This window comes from Malania oleifera, chromosome 2 (genome assembly GCF_029873635.1).
Source record: "Malania oleifera isolate guangnan ecotype guangnan chromosome 2, ASM2987363v1, whole genome shotgun sequence".
Classification (NCBI taxonomy): domain Eukaryota; kingdom Viridiplantae; phylum Streptophyta; class Magnoliopsida; order Santalales; family Ximeniaceae; genus Malania; species Malania oleifera.
This window is the reverse complement of record NC_080418.1, coordinates 98,119,251-98,128,700: the sequence shown is the minus strand read 5'-3', so window position 1 is coordinate 98,128,700 and position 9,450 is coordinate 98,119,251. Positions and strand designations below refer to the sequence as shown.

General features: G+C 40.2%; 1 non-coding gene across 1 annotated transcript; it reads right to left on the bottom strand.

Moving 5' to 3' along the window:
- Positions 1 to 277: 277 nt before the first annotated feature.
- LOC131149973 (small nucleolar RNA R71) lies at positions 278 to 385 on the bottom strand. The gene has a single exon (XR_009135361.1). It is a non-coding gene; the product is annotated as a small nucleolar RNA R71 (small nucleolar RNA).
- Positions 386 to 9,450: the final 9,065 nt, after the last annotated feature.

The window sequence follows — 9,450 nt, the reverse complement described above, 5'->3', positions numbered from 1 at the left end:
ATTTCACTCTTAAGCATGGCATGTTATCTATGATTCCCCAATTTCACGGGATGGACTCTGAGAGTCCGTACCAACACTTGACAGACTTTGAGATGGTTTGCACCACTTTCATTAATAGGGCTGGGACTGATGAATACATTAAACTGCGTTTGTTCCCCTTTTCTCTAAAAGACAGGGCAAAAATCTGGTTTAATTCTTTGCGCCCTAACTCTATTACTAGTTGGGCTGAAATGCAGCGTGAGTTCTTACATAAATTTTTTCCTCTTCAGAGAACTCAATACCTACAAGAGCAGATCAGTCAGTTCATGCAAAAAGATGGCGAGACATTCCAAGCATGTTGGGAGAGATTCAAGGACTTGATGAACATATGCCCGCACCATGGTTTCGAATCGTGGAGGTTAGTGAATTATTTTTTTACTGCTTTAACCCCTGTGTGCAAACAATTTGTCCAGTCTATGTGCAATGGGATGTTCTTCTGTAAGGAACCAGACGAGGGCTTATCATTTTTAGACTATCTTGCTGAGAGTGCCCAGCAGTGGAACGCACGACCAGAACGGGTGCCGATAGCTGCCCAACCTATCCGAGCAATCAGTGGCGGGGGCAGATATGAGGTCAAAGAGGACACTAGCTTACAGGCCCTTGTAGCTGCGTTATCTAAAAAATTGGAAGTCATGGAATCCGAAAAGTCGAAAGCTGAGATTTGCACGATTTGTGAGACTTCAAACCACAGACCTCAGGATTGTCAATTCTTACCTGTGTTGCAAGAAAGTAGATCTGATCAGGTGTCATCGGCAAATTGGGTTAACAAGACGCAGAATCAGCCGCTCTCAAATACTTACAATCCGGGGTGGCGGAATCATCCAAACCTCCAATGGAGAAATGATCAGCCTGGTCCATCATCTTCACGGTATCAGCAGGCGCCTCAATCATTTGCACCGCCTCCGCAACCAACATACAATCCAGTCGTAGCTCCTCCACCGCAATATCAACCGTAACAGTTTTCTTGGAACTATACACCACCAGGATTCCAACCACCGTTAGTTCCCATTCCAGTAAAGAAAGCTTCAGATGATAGTATAGCGCAGGTGGCAACCATGCTCCAGCAATTCATGCAAATGCAAGTTACGACCAATGGAGAACTGAAAGATGCCATAAGCAAGATGAGTACACAGCTCAATACCCTGGAAAAAGGAAAATTCCCTGCACAAACTCAGCCTAATCCCCAGGTATATAGACAACCACAACAGTCAGTGCACAATGTTTCAGGGGATGCGTTTGAGTCAGCAAAAGCAGTTATTACTTTGCGAAGTGGAAAGGAAGTTCCCTGTCCTGAAATGGCCACAGACCAACAAACAACCACGCCGACACCTGAGGTGACAAATAAGACAGATAAAGGAAAAGAAAAATCAGACGAGGCCAGCTAAAGTTTAACAAAGATAGATAATAAAGAGGATGAGCTAGTTAAGGAATACCAACCTGTGGTACCATACCCTCAGCGTTTGACATTTGGCCAAAAGAACAAGTATCATACGGAGATTCAAGAGATATTCAAGCAGGTAAAAATAAATATTCCACTCTTAGATGCCATACAACAGATCCCTGCATATGCAAAATTCCTGAAAGACCTTTGCACCGTAAAAAGGAAACTGAACGTGAAGAAAAAGGCTTTCTTAACTGAGCAGGTCAGTGCATTGATTCTTAGTCAGACTCCACAAAAACTTAGAGATCCTGGCTCCCCCATGATACCTATTATGATTGGTGAATCTCGTATCGGGAGAGCTCTACTTGACCTAGGGAGTAGTGTGAATCTGCTTCCGTCTTCATTATATGACCAGCTAGGTTTAGGTGAATTGAAGAGAACTACTATGATGCTACAGTTGGCAGACATATCTGTAAAGGCTCCACGAGGTATCGTTGACGATGTTTTGGTTCAGGTTGACAAATTTTACTATCCCGTGGATTTCGTTGTTTTGGATATGCAGTAGCCTGTTTCCACCATTTATCAGGCTCCTGTCATTTTGGGGCGACCATTCCTTGCTACTTCAAACGCCCTGATTAACTGTCGGAGCGGAGTCCTGAAGCTCACATTTGGGAACATAACACTGGAAATGAATGTTTTTAATGCTCATAGGATGTCAAGTGGGTGTGATGACGCAGATACTCATGCAATTGATGTGATAGATGACTTTGACACTTCAGAGCTACTGTCGGTACTCGATGTCGATGCCGCACTTGAAAATGACTCTTTTGCACAGTTTGAAGGGATTGATGAATTATTACTAGAATCAGAGGAGCAGATCCCAGATAGTGGTCCTCATATGTTTGATGCGAGTTATACAAGTAGTTGGCGTAAACCTACATTTGAGGCCATTGACCTACCAGAAATTCTAAAGTCGTCCGCAGAAAAAATTCCAACACTTGAGTTGAAACCATTGCCTGCTGAGCTGAAATATGCCTTCTTGGGTCTAGTAGACGGCACATTCCCTGTGGTAATTTCTTCACACCTTACTCATGAACAGGAAACTAAATTATTGCAGGTACTTCGAGAGCATCGAGGAGCGATTGGATGGACTATTGTTGACATCAAGGGTATCGACCCTTCCATTTGCACTCATAACATCTTCCTCAAAGGAGACGCTAAACCAGTTCGAGATGCACAAAGGAGGCTGAATCCAGCCATGAAAGAGGTGGTAAAAAATGAAGTGCTGAAATTGTTAGCTGCTGACATCATCTATTCGATCTCCGACAGCAAATGGGTAAGCCCAACACAGGTAGTTCCAAAAAAATCTGGTTTGATTGTCATTGAAAATGCTAATGGAGAATTGATCCCATCTAGGAAAGTAATGGGTTGGAGAATGTGCATTGATTATCGTAAATTGAATTCGGTTAGCCGAAAAGATCATTTCCCGTTACCTTTCCTAGATCAGATATTAGAGAAAGTAGCTGGTAATTCTTTTTATTGTTTCTTGGATGGATTTTCTAGTTACTATCAAATTGCCGTAGCACCTGAGGACCAAGAGAAGACTACCTTCACTTGTCCCTTTGGCACCTTTGCTTTCCGCAGAATGCCATTCGGTCTATGCAATGCCCCTGCTACTTTCCAACGCTGTATGATGAGTATTTTCTCTGATATGTTAGATGATATGTGCGAAACTTTTATGGAAGACTTTTCTGTGTTTGGTAAGTCTTTTGATCATTGTTTGACACATTTAATTGCGATTTTGAAAAGATGTGAGGAAAAGAATTTACTTCTAAACTGGGAAAAATGTCAATTTATGGTACGTAGTGGTTTAGTACTTGGACATTTGGTTTCTGAGCGTGGTATAGAAGTTGACAGGGCCAAGGTAGAGCTGATTTCTCAGTTACCTATCCCTAAGACAGTCCGGGATATTCGCTCCTTCCTTGGTCATGCCGGGTTCTATAGACGTTTTATTGAGGGTTTCAGTAGTATTGCTAAACCATTATGTACCTTGTTGCAAAATGAAACTGAATTTTTGTGGACTGATGATTGTCAACAGGCCTTTGAAACACTAAAGCGACATTTGACTATTGCGCCTATCATGCAACCTCCTCGGTGGGACTTGCCATTTGAGATCATGACCGACGCTAACGACTACGCTCTTGGTGCTATTCTAGGTCAACGAATTGATAACAAGCCGTCGGTTATTTATTATGCCAGTCGAACTTTCAATGATGCTCAGAGAAATTATACTACCACTAAGAAGGAATTGCTAGCTGTTGTTTTTGCTTTAGAAAAATTTCGCTCTTATGTTATTGGTGCACCTGTCATTATTTTTACTAAACACTCTGCTTTAAAATATTTATTAGCAAAAAAGGAGGCAAAGCCCAGATTGATCAGGTGGATTCTACTCCTCCAGGAATTCGATATCACCATACGCGATAAAAAGGGCGTGGAAAACGTTGTAGCTGACCATCTTTCTCGATTGCAGCTACCCGAGGTACTGGTGTCCCCTCCCTTGAATGACGAATTTCCTGATGAACGTCTCTTTGCTGTGTCACGCGCTCCATGGTTCGCCGACATTGTGAATTATCTCGTCACCGACCGGATGCCAGACCATTGTCTCACCCAGGACAAGCGTAAGTTCCTAGCTGAGGTAAGACATTATTATTTTGATAATCCATACCTGTTCAAATATTGTTCTGACCAATTAGTGCGTAGATGTGTTCCAGATGATGAATTTAATTCTATGATGCATTTTTGCCATGGTGGGATCTGTGGAGGCCACTTTGCTGCTAAGAAAACTGTTTCAAAAATATTACAAAGTGGACTCTACTGGCCCACCATGTTTAAAGATGTTGAAAATTTTTGTAAAGCATGTGAGGCCTGTCAAAAATTAGGAAAAATTACTACCAAGAATGAAATGCCTATGTCCCCCATATTGACTCTTGAGATTTTTGATTGTTGGGGTATTGATTTTATGGGACCTTTCCCCATTTCTTTTGGGCATTCTTACATTTTGGTCGCTGTGAACTATGTTTCTAAATGGGTGGAGGCCATAACTTGTCGAACCAATGACCACAAGGTTGTCATACTTTTTCTCAAAGAGTTATTTGCACGCTTTGGCATGCCCAAGGCAATCCTTAGTGATGGAGGGTCCCATTTCTGTAACAAACCTTTTGAAAAACTCATGCAAAAATATGGTGTAACCCACAAAGTCTCTGCCCCTCACCACCCTCAGACCAATGGTCAAGCTGAATTGGCCAATAGAGAGATCAAAACGATACTTGAGAAAACCGTGCGTCCTAACCGTAAGGACTGGTCAGAAAAACTTGTTGACGCACTTTGGGCCTATCGAACAGCTTTCAAGACAAACTTAGGGATGTCTCCCTACAGGTTAGTATACGGTAAGGCGTGTCATTTACCTGTTGAAATTCAGCATCGTGCATTATGGGCTATCAAACAGATTAACCTTTCACTTGATGATGCCACAGGTTTAAGAAAATTGCAGGTATGCGAGCTTGAAGAATCTCGAAGGGACGCTTATGATAATGCTCGTTAGGCTAAGGAGCGGATGAAGTTGCTACATGATAGGAACATAAAGAAAAACAACTTTTTCCTTCTCAACAAGTGCTACTCTATGACTCCCGACTGCATGTGTTTCCTGGGAAATTGAAATCCCGATGGGGTGGTCCATATATTGTTGAAAAAGGTTCATTCTCATGGTGCGGTAGAGATTGTAAATCCGAAGAATGGCAACTGTTTCACAGTCAATGGAAAGCGCCCAAAGCCTTTCATGACCCCATTTGATGTCGACAAAGAGGTCTTGCTTCTGCAAGACCCTAGGGGAGTCTTCTGACCTTTCTATGCTATTGTTTTATTTTTATTTTTATTTTTATTTTTTTTTTCGTTTATTTGTTTTAACTGTGTTTTTCCCTTTTCTTTCTTGTTACATTAGTCAGTAGTACTTTCCATTAGTTGTTTACCATGCACAATTTTATTTCCCCTGCACTTTCACATTGAGGACAATATTCCACTTTAGTTGGGGGGGGGGTGAACATTCGCATGTAACACTGTGCACGTACACGTACCAAGTTTTTAATATATAAAAAAAAGAAAAAAAACAACAAACAAAAAAATCAAAAAGAGAGAAAGAAAAGAAGAGCACTGAGGAATTACATTGCACTATGTCATGCTTAACACTGTGTATACCTTTCACTTACTTGCGTAAAACTTAAGAATGACACACTTGAGTCAGTCATGCGTAGTTTTCTCTTTATATGATCTTATGACTCCATAAAGAATCGATTGGTAGTACATTCGTGTTAATTTGACTATATAATTTCCTATATCTACATGCATCTTACGAGACTGAATAAACACATTCACGTGATTCATTGCACTTAGGGTTTCCTGTGAGCATTGAGAGAACACCCGTGGCGACTATGACACCTTGTGAGATATCCTTGAGCTATTTATCGTCCTTTTGAGCGTTAATATCAAATCAGAGTTCATGGAACTCAATTCTCTTTTTCTAGTTGATTCCTTTGTACACTAGTCTCTGTTTTTGATTTGCTAGCCTAGAGGTGACACCTAGTGGGGAGATAGAAACCTAGGTCTTGTAGCCTACTCAAGATGTGAAGGCTGAGCCACCCCTAGAGATAGACTTAGTTCATGAACTCCTATTCGAGCTCAATTCCCATTGATGGTATGAAGATTACAAAAGAAGTGTTCTGATTGTCCTTATTGCTAAAGGAAAGACAGAAAATAAAGAATGAGCAGGAAAAAGAACAAGCAATACACATGCACATGAAATGAAATGTCAATGCCGGTCCAAATACATATCACAAGGATGACACATATTTTCCACGTATGAAGATGCTTCAACCGGTTAATGCCTCAGATTTATTCACGACAAGTTTGTGAATGAGTTGATGTAGGGTGGTCTCAGTTGGATATGGCGAGTAAGTGAGAAGATGCTAGGGTGAAGGACCCGACACCTCATAGATAGGCTAGATCCTTTCCAGACTAGTCCACTCCATATACTTAGCGTTGTTCCTTTTAATATGTGGGATGTTTGATCGCGACACTCCTCCTCACATATGACGAGTGAACCCATTTTCTTTGAGTGTTCTTGAGGGTATACCAGTTAGGCCGAGTTAAAGCGACCGTTTTGTAGGTGTCCACTGGCGTCCTAGGTGTACTAAGTCACATATATCACACACACCTCGAGAGTTTACTTGTTTATACTCGAACTTATATGATTGCATTAACTCTAAATGTGCCACTGATTAACTTCATGTGAGTATCCTACTCTCAAATCACATATAAACGATGAAACTTGCATGAGTGACGTGCTTTGGAGTCGTGTGCATTGAATATGAACGAGCTTGTGTGAAATTCAGTTATGTTCTTGTATGTGAAGTGGTATAGTTATATCGCATGTGCATTGATTTCATGATCACTGGAGTATGTAGTTGTAGACACCACCCTGAGATTCATTCACGTCATTTGCTAGAGACTAGCAAAACGTTAGTTGGGGGGTATGATTACGCACCGAAACTGCGTAATTGGACGTTTAACCGGAGCTTTACGGTTTATATTTTTAATTAAATGTCTAAAATTGTCCAATATTTTAATAAAATGCCAAAATCATCATTCTTGAACTTTATTGCACTATTTATGAAGTTTTGGTAATTTTTTGTCGCAAGAAAATTCCGGGGAATCAAAACCGACACCTGTTTGTATTTTGTGCATAACTTTTCTATTCGAGTTCCGATCGAGACGATTCAAATTTCTGGAGAAAGAGGAAAGGATCATATACAACTTCTATGTTTTTAGTTTTGTAAGATACGGGCTCCAGAAGAACAGAATTTGCAACAAACAGAGAACAAATAAAATGAAAGAAAAAAATTAAAAAAATGGATAGTTGATGTGACCCGGCCATGCATAGCCGGGTCAGGTAGGCTAATTGGGTAGGGCTTCTTCTTTTTTCTCTTTTTAAATCCCTAATCCAGTGCAACCTTCTCTCTCTCACGCTGCCTCTGCTCCTCTCTTCTTGTTCTTCTTCTTCTCCTCTTCTCTTCTTCTCCTTTGGTTTGTTTTTTTTTTTTCTCTTTCAATTGCCGCTTTGCCCTTCTCTGTTTCCCTTTCTTTCCTCCCCTGTTTTCTTTAATTTCTTGTAGCCTCTCTCTTTCCCAGTTCAACTCATCCCTGCTCCTCTTCTCTCTCCAATCTCTCATCATCTTATTCTCACTCTCTCCCTTTCGGTTAATCTTCGTGTCTTTGCAACATCCGGCCAAACAGCATGCACCAGCTCCGCCGCAGCAACAAAGATCAACCAAGCCTGCTGCTGCAAGACCTCCTCAGCCCCCTGTTCCTCCACAGTAGTTCTCTGCTATCCAAAAATAGCAACACAGCAGCAGCCTTCTCGTCCAAAAATAGCAACACAGCAGCAGCCTTCTCGTCCAAAACCAGCAACACAGCAGCAACAGCCTCAGCTCCATGATTTGCTGCTGCAACCTCCACACACCTGAAGCCTCAGCCAGCTACCCCTGCAGCTTCTTCAACCTGAGCACAGCCGCGACAGCCTCTGCAAGACCAGCCAGCTCCCTGCTGCAACAGCTATCCAAGCTCCTCTCGGCCATGCTCTGTTTTCTCTTACTCTCTCTCTCTCTCTCTCTCTCTCTCTCTCTCTCTCTCTCTCATCTTCTTCTTCTTCTTCTTCTTGTTTTTATTTATTTATTTACTTTATGTTAATTGTTATTTTGTCTTTACTCATTGGATTTTATTAAAGACTTTTTTTTTTATTCTTTTTTATTCTTTATCATTTAGTTAAATGCTCTTTCAAGTATAGTTCTTTTTAGTATTCAAGTTTATTGATTTTATGTGTTTAATTAATGAAGTCTAAGATAAAGATAAATATATATATATATATATAGAAAACTAAAATAAAATACAAAGTTCGTGTTTTTATTCCTTGTGTCACGCTATTGTTTAGGTTGATTGATAGTCTAATTTTAATTCGAGTTCTGTGTTTGTGTTAAAGGTCCAATTTTTATTGCGCGCATGTGCGTATTTGATTAAGTTTCCATTGCATACTCTATTTCCTTGTTTGAAGTTGCCATTTTTAATTAATGCATGTTTCAGTGTTTCCTTAAGTAGGTTAGGGTTTCCATTCTTGCTTTTTAATTTAGTGAATGTTAGTATTAGGGTTTTTAAATTACATGTCATCTAATTCGTCAAAATTAAAATTGAATCATCTTGAGATCCCAAATCTGAATTGAGTTCAGCACCTTTTTTAATTTCGATTGGAAAGATGTAAAATCTGAGATTAAACGCATTCCTTGAGGAGACGATCTAGCCCTTGGGCTTAATATTACACGACATAACTCCTATACTTGGGATAACTTTTGAGCTGCTCATTTTTCGAGTGAGTCAAGAACCGCCACTAATACTTCCTGTTTTTAAAAAAATTAAAAATTTTAAGTTCAGAGTATTAGTGGCGAATTCATGAATTCGTCACTATTGGTCCCTTATTAGTAACGGATTTGAAAATGTCACTAATAATACATTTTTTTAAAACAAATAAAAAAAAATTCAGTTCATAGTATTATTGACAATGTTGTAAATTCGTCACTAATAAGGGACCAATAGTGACGAATTTGTAGATTCATCACTAATACTTCTTTTGTTAAAAAAAATAAAAAATTTTATGTTCATAGTATTAATGACGAATTTACAAATTCGTCACCATTGGTCCCTTATTAGTGACAAATTATGGACTGTTACTAATGTTATGTCATTTTTTAAAAAATATTAGATGGAGAGTAGTAGTGATGGTTTTGAAACCGTCACTAATGCCCAAAACCCTTATCCCTTCGCGTGGGATATTTTCCCATACTTTCCCCTGCTCCTCGCTTTTCCCTCCTGCTTCAGTTGGCTCCTACTCCCGCGAACCTCTCTCCCAATCTCCCACTGCTCTCGGCCTA